This window comes from Aphis gossypii, chromosome 1 (genome assembly GCF_020184175.1).
Source record: "Aphis gossypii isolate Hap1 chromosome 1, ASM2018417v2, whole genome shotgun sequence".
In the NCBI taxonomy this organism is placed as follows: Eukaryota; Metazoa; Arthropoda; class Insecta; order Hemiptera; family Aphididae; genus Aphis; species Aphis gossypii.
In genome coordinates, this window is record NC_065530.1 from 86,681,933 (window position 1) to 86,690,553 (window position 8,621).

Consider the following 8,621-nt stretch of genomic DNA (forward strand, 5'->3'; position numbering starts at 1 on the left):
AATAATAAGATTTGAGATTTTAAGTAGTCGCTGGACACTTATTTTACTTCTAAAATCTAATATAATTTTTATTTGCTTGTACTCATATAGTATACTGACTGTAAATTTATTGTTTTATAATAATATTAATAAAAAATAAATTATCTGTGAAATTGATCTATCACGAATAAAGCCAAAGTATTATACCGTATTGACGTGCATAACATGCTCATCGTGTTGGTGTGTATATTATACTGAAACAATTAATGTAAACTTACTTTTAAATGTGTCAATCGTGAAAAAAATATAACCTACTTAGTGTTAGCCTGACAACACTAACCCTGTGAAACTGTAAAATTCCTAATAGTTTGACTTTAGTGTGTTGTCAATCTGTATTGTGCATCCTAAAAACTGTTTATGTAAATTAATGTTATAAAACTATATAACAAATCATAAATAATTCACAATGATATAAGCTGTTATTTCTTAAGATCGTATGTGGACTTGTATATGATTCTACTGCAGGACTAGACAATTTGTCAACATTTAAAATATTATCTATAGTGATGATTTTAGTGTGGTAACATAGGTACATACATGCAAAATATAATACAATAAAAAATAAATACCAATCTATATAATGTATACCTAATAACAATAATTTATTTGACCTGAGAAATTATACATTTTTTTTTTCTTTTAATAAGTTACATACAATAATTATTATGAGTCATTTCAAGTTTTAATTACTGAGAAAACCTCTTATCGGTGTTGGAGTACTAAAGTTTATAGTTTATTGTTTACATATAAATATAAATAGTTTAACATCAAAATAAATTAATAGAATAAGCGACTGAACCATAAAGTCGTCGTGTTAATTAATGATTGTTTTAACAATATAAAATAGCCAGAACGATTCATTTTTCGTAACACATATAGTTGGAGTCTGTGTTATGAGTATAATACAGAAAATTATAAGTTAACTGATGTCCAACTACATAACTCTTAAAATTGAATGATAGTAGGAATAATTTGATTCATAGATTCTAATTAATATTGTGAAATTTATAGGTACTTAACTATTTTATTGGTAGATACTAATAATTAATGAGTGGTTAGAACATTTGAATTATACATTATAATATACGAACTATGAACTAGATTATATTTCTACAATATTTCTATAGATGCTAAACTTGTAGACTTTAACATTTAAAATATTGACAACATTTGACAAAATCATGAATACTACAAATAATTTTGTAGTTAAAAATTTATAAATAATTTTGTACATGTAGCAATGAGTTGAAAATTTAATACAAGTTTCCATAAGTTTGGCTTACAATAATTATAAAATAATTTGAACATTGAACAATTAAAAAAATTTTAGCCTTAGTATACATTTTTACGAAATCGGAAATCCCAAATTTACTCGTAAAATAACGATTTATTAGTTATCAAATAATTTTAGATTTTTATTATAGTTAAAAATAATTAATCTTAAAAATTTGAAATATAAACCACCTTTTTCCCCAACCAATTTAAAATATAATACATTTCATACATTAGGTGTATCCTAGGCTGACAAATCATCTCCGTTTGGAATCGTTTTTCATATACATGATACCATTATTGGATTAAAATTTAATACATCTAATATCCATTATAGTGACCTACTATACAACAAAGTATTATTCACTCCACACTTGACCGTCCTTTTTTATAGTTAATACTCTCAAGTTCTAATTAGAGTTTTAATTAATATGTAATTATTCATTATAATCATAGCTGTTATAGTGTTATGTCCATTATTGCCCATTATTGTTATATACCTACTATTTTCATAATATCTGTATTATTAAAATGACTTGCATTATAGGTATTTGGTAGTTATTTAAGTAGGTCCCTAAAACTGTATTACATTTAGTATTTTAGAATAGGTACTCTACTCAATAAGTTTAGTTAAATTTAGAATTTGTTGATGATTTGATCCAAACTGAATATCAAAGTTGGGCACCTAAGTGACATGTATAGTTCCATCAAAGATTGTAACATGCTTATTATTTATTGCACTCTACTATAATTAATTAGGTATCATGACATTATGTGTCTATTACTAAGAGAATAATTCCGGCATTATATAGGTGACTGACATATCGGCGTATATTCCTAAACCATCAGAAACTAATTGTTGATCCTAATTTGATCTATATAATATATGTTAAGTCTTTAATCAATGATTATTAATAATATTTATTTTTCATGTTTTATTTTTAGTGTTGTCATCTATACCGTTCTTCTTCGATTTTGTTTAGTTTTTTACTTTAGTTATACGAAATACTTTACATTTATTTAGAGTAATTTTTATATTACTATAAGAAATGTTTTGAAGTGCCTAATGGAGTTTCTGTTATGTAACTGAGACTTGTTTGTCCATTTAGTTCTTTTATTTTTTCTGAGTTACACAGTATCAGTAAAATAGTTATTAATTATTGTTAACCGTGCTTTGTAGCTTCATAAATTTATTTTTATTTGACATTAAGGCAGTATCTGTACAAGTCTTGACTTATTATAGTATTTACTATTTATCACGCACATTAAATTATATTTTGTAATTTAATTTTTATAGCTAATATGAGTAGGTATATGTCATACAAACATTTAATTAATTTTACTTGTAAAGGTACTAAAACCCTCACAGTTAACTAAGTTACTGTATAGTATACAATACAATTTAATCCCCGTCGTATATTCTTTACAATACAACTAAATGTTCAATTTTTAATTAATTTAAGAATAATTATTGATATGAAATAGATTCTAATTTAGATTATATTTATTTACTAAGACAAAATTATTACTTAGGCAGTCTTAATGGCTACTACTACTGAGAATTATCTTATATAAAAAGAAAATTAAGTTTTTACTGAAATGTATTTTTTTTTAGATCTCATTGATTAATGTTTACTATGTTTTTATTAATTTATCAGTTCATATACTATTGGTTAGTCGATATCTAAATAGTTTGGTTGAAGGAAATCAATACTATTCAAATATAATGCAAGATCTAACTATTATTTATAATCACATGAGTATATTAGTTATTCAATAACGAAAAAAAAACGTGCTAAAGATAATTATAATATTATACTATTATTACGGCTTTATAATAAATTATGATAACAAAAAAGATATATAGGAATATATATATATATTATAATTATAAATAATGATATGGGAGAAAATTTCAACAATTTACCTTTAGGTAGGAATGTTTTATGAAAAGTTATAATTACTATTATTGTAACTGATACAACATTCGTTTACGGAATTATACAAAAGAGATAAAAATCAAGTTCATATTTTAAATGGCGTTTTTACAGTGTAAACCTATAATATAATTTAATTTCAATTACTTACTGTTATAATTAATAATTGCTCAAGGTAATCAAACATCCTGAATTGTAAAATTGATCTATAGATACCTAGTATCACATATCACTATTTTAATGTTGCTAAGTTTAAATATTACAATTCACAACACATTACTATGTACTATCAGTCATAGACTAAATGATAAGTATGGTCGTGAATTCATGATGTACAAAAATTTAGCAAGTCGACTGCCTTGTGATGTATATTATACATGTGATACACGTCAAACTTTCAATTATTGACCTTCAGATTGTATTTATACTTTCCAATTTCGTTTTAAGTATCCATATATGCTGCTAAAAGTTTCTGGAGATTAGTTATTTAATTATATTTAGGTAATTTCCCATGCTATAAATTCTTATAAAAACATGACTCGAGTTTATAAAACTATTGAATGAATATAGTATTATGATATTCAAGGCGTTTGTAGCAAGATCAGCGAAATTGGTAGGACAATAAACTTGTCAAAGAAATATTCATTGTGTACATTGAACCTCAAGCAAGGGCATTTGTCTATAAAAGATAATATCTTTTTCAAGAAAAAACAGTATAATATTGTACACAAACAATCGAATTATTTAAACATATTTTTGACAACAAAACTACATTTTACTTTAAAAGAAAATTTGATGCAATTATATGAATAATTAAATTTTAATTGTCTGGTGTAGATACAAATATAGCGAATTTAACTACCTATTATATTATTTATTAGAATACTTTTCTTATTCATATATATATATATATATATAGTTAATAGTTGGCATAATCTATTATACAATTTAAATTTATGTAATACATTTACTATTGTGTATTAAATTTGTGTCCTATAATAACGTTGAGGTTTTCAAATATTTTATTCTAAAGATACATTTTTGAAGAGGATTTATGTTGATTGATGTTTGAGTTAAAAAAAAAGAAAAAGAAAAAACCAAAAAATAATTAAGATTCCTAAAAATGATATTATAGAATTAAATGTAGGCAATATTATGAGATTGAATTATTGATTGGAATCCTGCTTAGTGCCTGGTAATATCATAAAATTATGCATATTGTAATGAAAATAAAATATTTTTGATAAAAATAATTTACATTCTGAGTCAAAGTTTTATAATCGAATTTAGAGCGAGCATTTTTTTTTTTTTAAATAATTTTTTCCAATTATTAAAAAAGCTAAACAAGTGTCATGTAAGATTATTTTAGATTTTAAAGTAAAAACTATTGAGTTTATTTAACATATTTGTGAATTGATCAAATTTGTAGAGAAATTTACAAATTTCTAAAAATGTTACCTTACGTTTTATACTAAGTATTGACCATGTATAGGAAGTAAAACTCGTTAAAATTCTCATTTCAATTGCTATAATTATTCATAAATTATAGCCTTTAATTTTAAAGCTACCAATATTTCACTTTTTTTAATATGCATGTCGTGTATATAAGTACATAGGTACTAGTACATATCATCTAATACATAAGTACTGAAAAATCATATAAAATCTTAATAAAACTATAGTTTAGTAGTATATTATTTATTTTATTTATACATTATAAACGGGTAGATACCCTTTGGTATTATAGTACAGTTAGTATAAGTTTCGATATTATAATGCACTACTGCCAAATACCAACTGCAGATAACAATATGATTCAACACGTGATTACTAAAATAGCTAAACCGTAGTATTTATTGAATAATATCGTGCAATCGTTGTTAAGTAAGTTATATAAATTTTATTCGTGGAAGAATAATTATAAATAATGCAATAATAATTAAATTTAGGTTCGAATCACTGATTTTTGTGTGTTAATTTTCATTTTTAGTTGAGATTAATTTTAATGTTATTTTTTAGAAATGTACAGGTACATAATAATTTTTGATATGATTACTGTTAGGTAATATAAAGTTAGGTTATATTAAGTAATATATTTATATGACTCCTTTAATTCATATTAAAATATTTTTCAACCTTTTGAAAATTATTGTTAAACGTCGTGTTTTAATATTTCGACATCAATAATGTAGTATATACATTTTTTGGGAAAATTATAATCGAATATTTAAAACATTATTAGTATAGTAATTGATAAATAAGTTATTAAAATTAATCGAAAAGCACTATTACCTGTATAGGTACTTTTTTCATCAGAACAAAGAGTTATCTAATATTAATTATAATAATTAAATATTAGGTAACTCTGAATTATTAAATTATTATTTACTACATACGATCATCTTCGAAAAAATACCTTTAAAATCAAATTATATAGTTAAGAAAAAAAAATTCAATACTAGTGCAAATATCTAAATTTTATTTGTATATTTACTGGAAAGTAGTATCTGATTATCACACTGATAACTAGTATTCTGCCCTGCTACCAAGAATTGCAGTAACTCCAAAAAGTGAAATGTTGGGAAATCGTGTTTAAAGGTTTTTTTAATTTTTGACCCAGAAGTTATTATTTTTTAATGATTTTTTCTATAAATCATTTTTAATAGATGTTCAAGTTATTTGTTGATATATTTTTTTTGTACTTTATTCATTTTTTGTATGTTTTTTACCACTTTTAAACATATTATAGGAGTTACTGCATTTTTACTTAGGAAATAACCCACATTAAATTTACAAAATGCAGTAAATCCATTCCTATTGATTTTTGTTAGATTAGGAGTAATCAATCTTATCTAATCAAATACAATATTATTATGAAGTATAACCATGGTTAGAACTTAGAATTATCTAAATTCAAAGATCCTGAAGCCTATGTTATGTCAAAAAGTTATTTTATGGAGTTACGGCAAAGAAGCCATTTAAACACACAATATTACTAAGGCAATATGCAGTAAGAGCATGTAAAACTTCTAGAAATCCGATTCCTAAGAAATTATGCAGTAAATCCATGGACTTACTGCTTTTGTTCTTAGTATATGGCGTTACTGCACTTTTGCTTAGTATTTTACCTGAATTCCAGAATATCTTTGAAATAATAATCGATTTTCAAGGAGTTTATAGTGATTTTTACTGCATTTTACCTTAGTGAAAAAAGACGCGGGATAGTTCAATTAATAAGAATATTATATAACCTCACTTTTCAAAATTTTGGAGTTACTGCAATTCTTGGTAGCAGGGCAGTATTGGTTTGCGTACGTTTATTTATAATTATTTTTATATAACCAAATCCTGGAAATATTAACTGGAGTGTAAAAATGTGCCAATGTTGTCATCTAGGTCAAGATCGGCAAAGAGTAATGTCGTCATAATACTGTTATGCTTTTTAATTTTAAAAATGTTGAAAATGTGGTATGGTGTTTGTATGATGTTTTGATAAAATTATTATTTTATTGTGAATTAAAGTTTTTCCTATAACGCGTACCTATTAATTTTTTAATGTCATTATTATAAATACTATCATAGGTAATAGGAATTTTGATGGCAAAAAAAAAAAAATGTATTAAAAAAAAAGTGTGAATCATAAATCAGAATCAGAAAAATTTTTATTTCAGAAATGTAATGTACATTATAATTATGTAATACCAAATCTTAGTGCTATAGCAATATATTAATTGTTCAATATAATATAGAACGTGTTCGAACTATATTTTAAATATTTATTTTCTATTCAGTGTTTTTTAGGATTCAATAATAATAATTTAGGTATATTTAAAAAAAAAATCTTTCTGTCAATAAACAGTAATAATAAATAATAATATGTAAGTACAATATTCTACTTATATTATATACGTTTTATTGTTACATTAAACATTATTTAGTTATTAAAATTAAATATTAGAATATTAGAATTTATCTTTATAAAATATATTAAGCTACCGTATTGTTTAGATTTACTCATTTCCAAAAAGTATTCAGGTTTCTGGAAATATTTTTTTACGTAACTTGAAGTTATTATGAAGCGACGTTTTTGGTAAAAATAACAACATATAATTAGAATTTTATATTATTCCAAAGCAAAATATGTATTAAAGATTTTCGATATGTAAAAATAGTCAATAGTTAGTTGTGACTTAAAATTTTTAAAGTATTGAAGAGTGAAGGGATATAGCTAGACCACAGACTACAGAAGTACTTATCTCGTAAAATATCAGCCCACTTCTTCCTTTATTTTTATTTTTAAATACTTATAATATGTTTTATTTAGTTAACTATCTTATACAAAATTAAATTTTTGTGTAAGGTCAAATTTTTCAAAAAAATATTCTATTTTAGTATATAATGAAATTAAAAATGTATGCTATCATTTAAAATAGTAAAAATTAAAAAACGATATTAAGTAATAATGATGAAAATACAAAAAGCAAAAATAAACTTTTGTAATGACTTCAAATTATGAAAAAACATAATATTTCTTTAAACGTCAGTATTTTTTAAAAATGCGCGTAATTACGTTTTTATGAATCATCTTGTGTTTAAATATATATTTCTTCTAATAATAAAAACAACGAATTTAAATTAGGCACTATCATTGTTATTAATGTTTTTAAATTATTCTAGTTAATACTAATTTGACGCTTAAAATAGCGCATATTATACAAGTTTGATGTTATAAAAAGGGCAATCAAGAACGAGTTTCAAATAAATGATACCATAATTATTTAGAGTAATAACTTATAAAAATAAATACAGTCTTAAGATACAAAATTGTATTCACCAGTATTGGAGTAGATACTGCGCACTCGTAAAATTTGAACACATATATAGATATACATAGACACACACTCACGATATTATACTTTATTTTAAACAATACATTTTTATATTCGAAATAAATTAAAATCTCTTATAATTAATGTGTGAACCCCAAAAAAATACTGTTTTTGGTATAAGCTATGGGTCTTCGATGCGTACTACTCGCGAATGTTACGCACAATGTGCGACGTGCCTTATGACATTGAGTTGTCTTCCACCACAATTCAGTTATTCCTTATGGAAACATTTTTGTAATCGAATTATGACACGTTATTAATTTGTATATAATATTATTACAGCTATATTCTAGATGGTCAATGCTTTTTTACTATGCACTCGTCTTGCATAGCTCACATTAAATAAAAGTGAGACCCATTTCTCCCAAAATTATTCTTTCCCGTTTAAATCAAAGCCATTCTAGTCATTTTAGAATTAAGTCAACAATGATTTTAAATAATATAATATTATATCTTTATTTTTTAGTAAAATTATAATAACTTA

The 8,621-nt window shown here is 23.7% G+C and overlaps 1 protein-coding gene across 2 annotated transcripts in view; it reads right to left on the reverse strand.

Annotated features, from left to right (window-relative positions):
• Positions 1-8,290, reverse strand: part of LOC114131973 (glucose dehydrogenase [FAD, quinone]-like) — a 19,726-nt gene extending 11,436 nt beyond the window's left edge. The window contains exon 1 of one of the 2 annotated variants that reach the window (XM_027997345.2): positions 3,400-3,544. The gene's annotated coding sequence lies outside the window, so the exon portion shown is untranslated. Of the gene's footprint in view, positions 1-3,399; positions 3,545-8,082 lie in introns of those variants that run through there. The other variant, XM_027997336.2, reaches the window with a different exon arrangement.
• Positions 8,291-8,621: the final 331 nt, after the last annotated feature.